The sequence below is a fragment of the Zea mays genome, chromosome 6 (assembly GCF_902167145.1).
Source record: "Zea mays cultivar B73 chromosome 6, Zm-B73-REFERENCE-NAM-5.0, whole genome shotgun sequence".
Lineage (NCBI taxonomy): Eukaryota > Viridiplantae > Streptophyta > Magnoliopsida > Poales > Poaceae > Zea > Zea mays.
Window position 1 is genome coordinate 102,546,905 of NC_050101.1, and position 8,780 is coordinate 102,555,684.

At 45.4% G+C, this 8,780-nt stretch overlaps 1 long non-coding RNA gene across 1 annotated transcript; it reads right to left on the minus strand.

Annotated features, from left to right (window-relative positions):
• Positions 1 to 4,402: 4,402 nt before the first annotated feature.
• On the minus strand, positions 4,403 to 8,322 carry LOC118472219 (uncharacterized). The gene is made up of 3 exons (XR_004850225.1): positions 7,403 to 8,322; positions 7,181 to 7,311; positions 4,403 to 5,714 (listed from the first exon to the last, which is right to left on the minus strand). It is a non-coding gene; the product is annotated as an uncharacterized lncRNA (long non-coding RNA).
• Between the last annotated feature and the right edge of the window lie 458 nt (positions 8,323 to 8,780).

An 8,780-nucleotide genomic window follows, 5' to 3' on the forward strand; every position in this document is an offset into this window, starting at 1 on the left:
GGAGACTGCGCCTGGGGAGGGGCCGATGCTGGGCGAATCGTCGGCCAGCGCAGTGGCGCGCTCAGGCTTGCAGGGAGAAGATGAAAAGGCCACAGCGGTAACACAACTCGGCAAGGGAGGCCAGGACACGGCCGGGGGTGCCGCGCTGCGCGCTGAGGAGGAGCGCGGGGATGGGGCTGCAGGGGCATGCTCGCCCAGCCAAGGCAGCCACGAGGATGCAGCGCGGCACGACGAGGAGCAGCGCGGCACGGCTCCCTGCATGGTGATGCGCAGCGCTGGCGGCCGGAGCTGGGCGAGAACGGGCGAGGCGTGGTTGTGGGTGGTTCTGGCGGAGCTGGACGCGAGGGACGAGGCAACGAGAGTGCCAATTCCTGTTTTGGGGCGACATGGGCAAGGGAACTCGGACGGTTGGAGTCTGGAGAAGAAGACTTGCCCTAGGCATGGCTCTGGCGCGCGGGCGCTCCCGACGGCTGGACGCGGCTGCGGCTGCTGTAGGAGGCGTGCTGAGGCACTAGGGTTTGGGGAAATGAGCCGCGTGTGCTAGGTGGGCCGCGGGGAGGTGGCTGGGCGCGGGGGCAAGCCCGCAGCTGGAGCTAGGCCGCGTGCGAGGCAGGCCGCGGGGCTGAGGGAGGTTTTTCCCTTCTATTATTGTTCTTCATTTTCTATTTCTTCTCTTTTATATTTTCCTACTATCAAATTTATTTACAATGAATGAGCTACATATTAAATGGATACACACCAAAGCAAAACATCACACAAAAACAAATATATTTCGGCATGATGCATCAGTCATTATTCCCTTAGGGTTTTATTAATAGCTAGATCTGGAGTAAAATTTCCTATAACTTGGAAATAAATAAATAAATAAAGGAGAGAAAAGAAAGAGGAACAAGAAAGTAACACCTGAATTTGATGGATATTAGAGAAAAAAAATTTATACCCGCAAATTCAGGGTGTTACAGATCTAACCCTCTTAATAGGAATCTCGCCCCCGAGATTCAAGAAGAAGCTAGCAAGAAAACAAGGTTGGTTCATTGGTTGTTCACACCTTTCTTGAGTTGACTTCTCTACAAGATTAACTTGTGGACTGGTTGCTTTGGCCTTCAGATGCTTGGGACCGATTGATGCAATTCTTGAGGATCTCTTGGACCTACGGGTTAGGACCCACACATGCTTCCATTGCGCCACTTGATTCTTGTTGGTTGATGTTGATCGCATTGTCTTCATTAGGGTTAGCAGCTAACCCCCTTAACAGGAGTGTTGATATGCGCTTGGTGAAGATGCTGGTGACTCTGATCTTGACTGATTAAGAGAGGTTGGACAATGCCAACCGGACAGGTGCAAGAGGAAAGGGTATAGATAGAAAAGGCAAGTATAGATGGATTAAAGAGAAAAGAGGGGGAACACCAACTACTTAGCTCTATGGCACTCAGCTAGTAAACTGATGTCATTGCGGACCAATGACCATAATACATCAACACCCATCACAAAGAGGCAAATCAGTCATAACACAAAGACAAACAGCACAAGCATACAACAACAAACATCTCGTTGCTATACGTAACTTTTAATTAAATGGTGGTCTTTCCTTAAAAAGGGAAACTACTTTAAGGCCATCAAAAGCTAAGGGGAATAATAAGACATGGAGGGTAGGGGCATGAGCATAATAAAGGATGGAGCTAAAGCGAGGATTGGAATCGACAAGGGAGAAAATGCCACCAAGGGCAGGGTAGGTAAACACCATTCTCAAATCGAGATGGGAAAGATGATAATCCCAAAAGGTAGGCGTAAGATGAGCATCATGGAAAGATCCAGTGATTACAAAGGTACATGAGGTAACAAGGAAAAGCACACCAACAGATCGAGTTAAAACAAGACTTGCAACACGATAGAGGAATAGGGAACGAACAAGAGCGGGGAGGGGTAAGACAACACTCTTGAACTGAAACGGGAGAGGGGGCTTTAAAATACGGATACATGATAGGCATCAAGGTAAAAATCGAGGAATGACAAGGGTTAAGGTGATAACAGACAAACACTCATGAAGGGGTGTATTTCAGACAAAACTTGCAAGGTGTCAAAGAAGGGGGAGCAATCAATGGTGAAGTGGGTGAGGCATTACCCTCGAACAGGGACAGAAAAGAGGAGGCTTTAAAGGGTAGGTTCAAAAGTAAGCATGTGGGCAAGGGCATAGGTTTCACGAGGGTTTAAAGGTGATAACGAACAAGGATGTAGGAGAGGAGGTAAATGTGCATAAGAACCAAGAATATGAATACCACAAAGGATGGAGTTAAGACTAGACCTGCAATTGAAAAATAAGGAGGTACGTCCAAGGGCCAGATAGGTAAACGACCACTCTCCAATTGAGGTAGAAGAGAGGAGATTTTGAAGAGCCAGAATAAAGATGAGTATCAAGGCAAGATCGATGGATGACAAGGGGGTGGTGATAGCAAATAAAAACACAACAAGTGATGTAATTGGGACAAAACATGTAAGGCAACAATGAGTGAAAAGAAATCAAGGGAGAGGTAGGTAACTCGCAACTCTCAAATTGGGTTGAAAGAAAGGGGAGGATTTAAAGGATAAGTTTAAGGTAAGCATTTAGGTAGAAGACATAAATATCGCAAGGGCCAAAGGCGATAACGGACAAAGGTGTCAGAGAAAAGATAAAGGCATAGAAGAGCAAGTGGTACAAATACAATAACGAATGGAGTTAAGTCTAGGCCTACACGCGGTAAAGAAGAGGATATAGTCAAGGGTAAGATAAGTAAAACATATCTCTCGAATTGAGATAGAAAAGAGGGGATTTCAACAAGCAGACCTAAGATAAGTATCAAGGCAAGATCTACAGATTACAAAGGTAAGGATGATATCAAACAAAAGCTCAACAAAGGATGAAGTTAAGGTAAGACAAGACTTGCAAAGCGACAAAGGGAAAGGAAACGAACAAGAGCAGGATAGGGAAAATAACACTCTCAGATTGAAACAGAATAGGTGAGGCTAAGAAATAGGTAAACATCACGATAAATGTGGAGAGAGGTCAAGGGTCAAAGGTGATAATAGGCAAGGAAATAAAGGAAGAGGTAAATGTGAATAAAAAACCAGGAATCTAGGTACCACCAAGAATAGATTTAAGATAAGTCTTGCAAGTGGTAAAGTATAGGATATAACCACGGGTGAGATAAGTAAGAGACCACGCTTGAACTAAGGTGGGAGATTGGAGGTTTTAGATAACGAACATAGCGTAATCACCAAGGTAAGATTGAGAGATGAGAAGGGTAAAGGCAATAAGAAACAAAAGCACAACAAAGGATGAGGTTACAAACTCGCGAGCCAAGTAAGAGGATACGACCAAGAGAAAGAAGATATGAGACGGAAGAGGGGTGATTTTAAAGGGCGAGTATGAGACAAACATCAATGTAGGATATAGAGGTGTCAAGGGTGCATATGATAATAATTAAAAGTATAACAAAGGATATAGTTAAGGCAAGACTCGCGAAACGACAAAGTGGAGAAAACAATCAAGGGTAAGATAGGTAAGGTTCCAACAGAAGGGTCGAAGTAAAGATTCATTACCGAGTGGAGTTACAAGGAGACAACAAGATCAACAAGGAGATGCAAAGTAGAATGACCGCTCATGGATCATTAAGAAACAAGGGTGGTCAAGGATATGTTAAATGTCTTGAACAGTCATTGGGATATAAAGGTAGCATATATAAAAATAAGAGTATGCAAGATTCCAATGATACAAGCGTACTCAGACATGGGAATAGAAAAAGGTAGAGGATAATGACTTAACAGCGGAACATGGAGGGATCTCGGAAGGCCAGAAGTTCATGGACATATAAACTAGAGTGTTTAAGTAGGCAGGAGAAATTCAGATGTAAGGGTTTGAAACAAAAGTACTAAAGAAACTAGGAGTACAAGCATGTCAATACTAAGAGGACAAAGATAGTCAAAGGGTAGCAATTTAGTGATGGAAGAGGAGAAAATCCCAACAGACAAAAAGTTATGGTCAGGGGGCATCTTCAAAGATGTCGCGAGCATAAGAGTGAGAACAGAACTAATATGACCAGCAAATAAACCATAAATAAATGAAGGATTAGAATATAACACAATTTTCAGCAAGGTATAATATATAGTAAAACATAGGTTTGGTCGATATGACCAACTTTTGAAGGGATATCAAAGTCAAGGTGAGAATAAGGGTATATAATCCTTAGAACGACCATTCTACTCTAGGTTAGCGGTCCTACAGTCAGCACGGCTTTGATACCACTTATGTCACACCCGGTTTTAGAAGGCAAACCGAATGCGAACTATGTACGTGTCAGGATCAACAATTCACGTACACAACAGTTACATAACTGGACATCATCACACAGTGCTCAAATAATAACATAAAAGAGGAATAATAGTCGATTACATCATATGTCTGAGACATCCACATAGTCTTTACAATAATCAAAGTGCGAAAACGAAACGTAGATACACACGGCCTTCACAGGCAGCCGACTGGGGGTTACCGCTAACCCACGCCTAGAACTCGTCGTAATCTTGGAACTCCTGGAAGTCTCCTTCCACGGCTTCATCTTCTCCTGAGCAGTGGTTGCAATGCTGACAACCTGGGGATGGGGGGCGGTTTGGTGTGTAGAGCAAGGGTGAGTACACATCAACATACTCAGCAAGTATCCTGTTTGGCTATAGTGGACTAGCTTTATGTGGGGGTAAGTCAAGCAGTTGCTTTTAGTTGGTCAGATTATTATTACTAGTAGAGAAAGCCAAGTTTTAGATTTAACCCACGTTATTAACCCAAACGTACTCCTTTCCAAACGGAAAGAGTACCACTTACCATTACCAGAGTCAATACCAAGAACCATCAACCTCATTGCCACCTGAAATCCGAACATATCTGATCAAGTATCTCTAATCAATGGAGCTCCCTTGGCCGCTCATAACCGCGAGCACGGCTGATATATCAGTTTCATAACACTTTGCAGAGGTTGCGCACTTTACCCACAAGCCGTGATTCCCTCTTGCCTCGGGCCGATCAAACCCTTAAACACTACCAAGGTGAATAGGCAGGGTCTCACTACATAGCCTTTACAAAGATTTCCAGGGGCTATAGCCGCCCGTTAGGTTTCCTAAATGCACCGCACTCCTCCCCAAGGGGCGAACCAACCTTAGCAGAGCGAGCCGCATACACCGAGCCCCATTAACGGCACAACGGCAAAGCGAACTACACCCCAGTTCCTCTAATTACTCAGCTAAAGGCGTCCCACTCCACCCTCATGGTTGCACTGTTTTCCCGGGCGGTCATCCAACGAACAGGTCCTTACGGAGAGGCACTCGAGAAACAGCTCGAGTCCCCTTAAATGTCACAAGTATATCATCATATCCAGAATAAAATCATAGTACCATCATTGTATCTCATCATGTTCATTGATTAAAGTAAAGCGCTAGCATGAAGCTAACCATAGTAACCCAAAAGGTAACCAAGGACAAGGTAAATAAAAAGCTAGTCAATCCTTAGGTTGATCATGGTATGCGAGTTGATGAATTATAAAGTAAATGTGACATAATAGGGTCAGAGGACACTTGACTTCACCAAACAGATGCTCAGGGTCTTCAACTTTGTAGAACTCGAAGAACTGGGTCATTTGGTCGCCGAAGCTTGACCGTCGATTCATCGAAGCTCAAAAATGGATCGCACTCTATTCGCGACGCACAGCGAATACAAACAGCCACAAACAAACAACCATATATATGCATAAGAACATTACTCCATTCAAGTAAAACATAATAAAATACACAAAATAAAATAGAGTGTGTTACTACGGTCACACGAGGACAAAGAAACGCGACGGTCGAGGCTACGGTCGAGAGGTTATCGCGTCCACACTACACGAGTATTAATCATAATATCTAATTCGACATTGTCAAATATAAATATTATACATCAGTTAGTTCGATTAATGTTCTATATCAACAATGTCAGTTAATTAAGTAATTTAAATAAAATGGGAGATTCTAAGCGAGACGAATTTATGACGCGTGAAACAGCACGACAGCGTGCAAACGACGCACGGACACGCGCGACATAGCACCCTGATGACACACGAAACAGCGCGCGCGACGAGCGCGAACGCGCACGAATCAGCACGCGACCACGGACACATCACGCACGAACAACGCGCAGACAGCACGTGCACGACGCGCGAAGCAGCATGCCACCGTGCGCGGAACAGCACCCGCGACAGACAAGAATAACTGAATAGGTGACATGTTTATACTAAACGAATGTTAAATAAATAGAAAGTAGTTAAATTAATATTATCCATGTTAATATTTATTATAAAAGCCCAAGTTGAACACTACACATTTAATCTAATTAGAATATTAATCTAATAAATATTAATCGAGTGAGCCTTAAGTTAATTATCTAACATATATGATTTGACGAATTAACCTTATTAATATGAGTGTTTATAAGCGAAAAACAATTTATTATCACGCGCTGACGCCGCGCGACCCACGTGATCGACACACGAGATACACGTGAGCAACGCGTGGCGAGACGAGCGACACACGCGAAAGGCGCGTGACAACGCGTGCGAACAGCACGCGCGAATGACGCACAAATCAACACGTAACCATGTGTGAAACCGTGCGCGATACGCGAGAAAAACTACGTAGACGTCGCATTTATATTAAACAAACATTAGAGCAAAATAGTTGATTTAATACTAATCATATCTACTAATGCATGATTAGAATTATAAATCAGACTCGATGGAATTATTATTTTAATAACCAACAACTAAACAATTAACTAATTATTTAACATGAGCTCTATGGAGAAATGATTTTATTAAAGCGCGTGAATAACGACTCGCGCGAACGACGACACATGAACAGCACGCGTGACATACGCGAACAACGCGCGCGAAACACGATGAAACTAAATAGTCGTCACATTTATATTAAACAAATATTAGGGCAACACATTTGAGTTACTATTAATTACGTCGACATGGATTTATAAAGCGTAAGTTAACTACTATAAATTAGTTTAATTGAAAAGTATAATTGACTAAGGTTAGTTAAACAAAAATATAATTAATTATTTAAAATGCGTGACATAGTGAAACAAAGTTACCAATGTGTAGACGATGCTCACCTCGCAACGACAGCGGACGACCAGACTAGTCAACGGCGAGGCATGAGAACGGCAAGATTGCTGTTGCGTCGGGGCCACGCAGAGGACTATAGAGTACATGGCCACAGAAGGTCTTGCAGACCAATGAGACACTGTCACATGGCCACGTTTGGAGGGTAAGCAATTCCAAACATGCTACGCGCTGTACTGGTCACGTGAAAGAAAAACAAACGTGAGGCCTACCTTGGTTCCATCTTCCTCAACACCTCACATGAGCGGTTGTTTTTCTCTCTCTCCTCTGTTCACGGTGCTTGGAGAGATGGCTGGCTGGGCAAGAATACACGCACGCGTGGGGGCTGGGGGCTCCAGTGCTCCACGCGGTCTGCGTTGCAGGGAGCAGGGAGGAGCGAGACGAGACGTGGTCGCTAGGGTGCTCACCGGTGCAGGAGACTGCGCCTGGGGAGGGGCCGATGTTGGGCGAATCGTCGGCCAGCGCAGTGGCGCGCTCAGGCTTGCAGGGAGAAGATGAAAAGGCTACAGCGGCAACACAACTCGGCAAGGGAGGCCAGGACACGGCCGGGGGTGCCGCGCTGCGCACTGAGGAGGAGCGCGGGGATGGGGCTGCAGGGGCATGCTCGCCCAGCCAAGGCAGCCACGAGGATGCAGCGCGGCACGACGAGGAGCAGCGTGGCACGGCTCCCTGCATGTTGATGCGCAGCGCGGGCGGCCGGAGCTGGGCGAGAACGGGCGAGGCGCGGTTGTGGGTGGTTCTGGCGGAGCTGGACGCGAGGGACGAGGCAACGGGAGTGCCAATTCCTGTTTTGGGGCGACGTGGGCAAGGGAACTCGGACGGTTGGAGTCTGGAGAAGAAGACTTGCCCTGGGCGTGGCTCTGGCGCGCGGGCGCTCCCGGCGGCTGGACGCGGCTGCGGCTGCTGTAGGAGGCGTGCTGAGGCGCTAGGGTTTGGGGAAATGAGTCGTGTGTGCTAGGTGGGCCGCGGGGAGGTGGCTGGGCGCGGGGGGTAAGCCCGCAGCGGGAGCTGGGCCGCGCGCGAGGCAGGCCGCGGGGCTGAGGGAGGTTTTTCCCTTCTATTATTGTTCTTCATTTTCTATTTCTTCTCTTTTATATTTTCCTACTATCAAATTTATTTACAATGAATGAGCTACATATTAAATGGATACACACCAAAGCAAAACATCACACAAAAACAAATATATTTCGGCATGATGCATCAGTCATTATTCCCTTAGGGTTTTATTAATAGCTAGATCTGGAGTAAAATTTCCTATAACTTGGAAATAAATAAATAAATAAAGGAGAGAAAAGAAAGAGGAACAAGAAAGTAACACCTGAATTTGATGGATATTAGAGAAAAAAATTTATACCCGTAAATTCAGGGTGTTACAGAGGAGTTCTTGCAAGACACGATAACCACAAGAAGATCAACACAGATAGACATAGTGGTTTATCCCGTGGTTCGGCCAAGTCTAACACTTGCCTACTCCACATTGTGGCGTCCCAACGGACGAGGGTTGCAATCAACCCCTCTCAAGCGGTCCAAAGACCCACTTGAATACCACGGTGTTTTGCTTTGTTTACTATATCCCGCTTGCGAGGAATC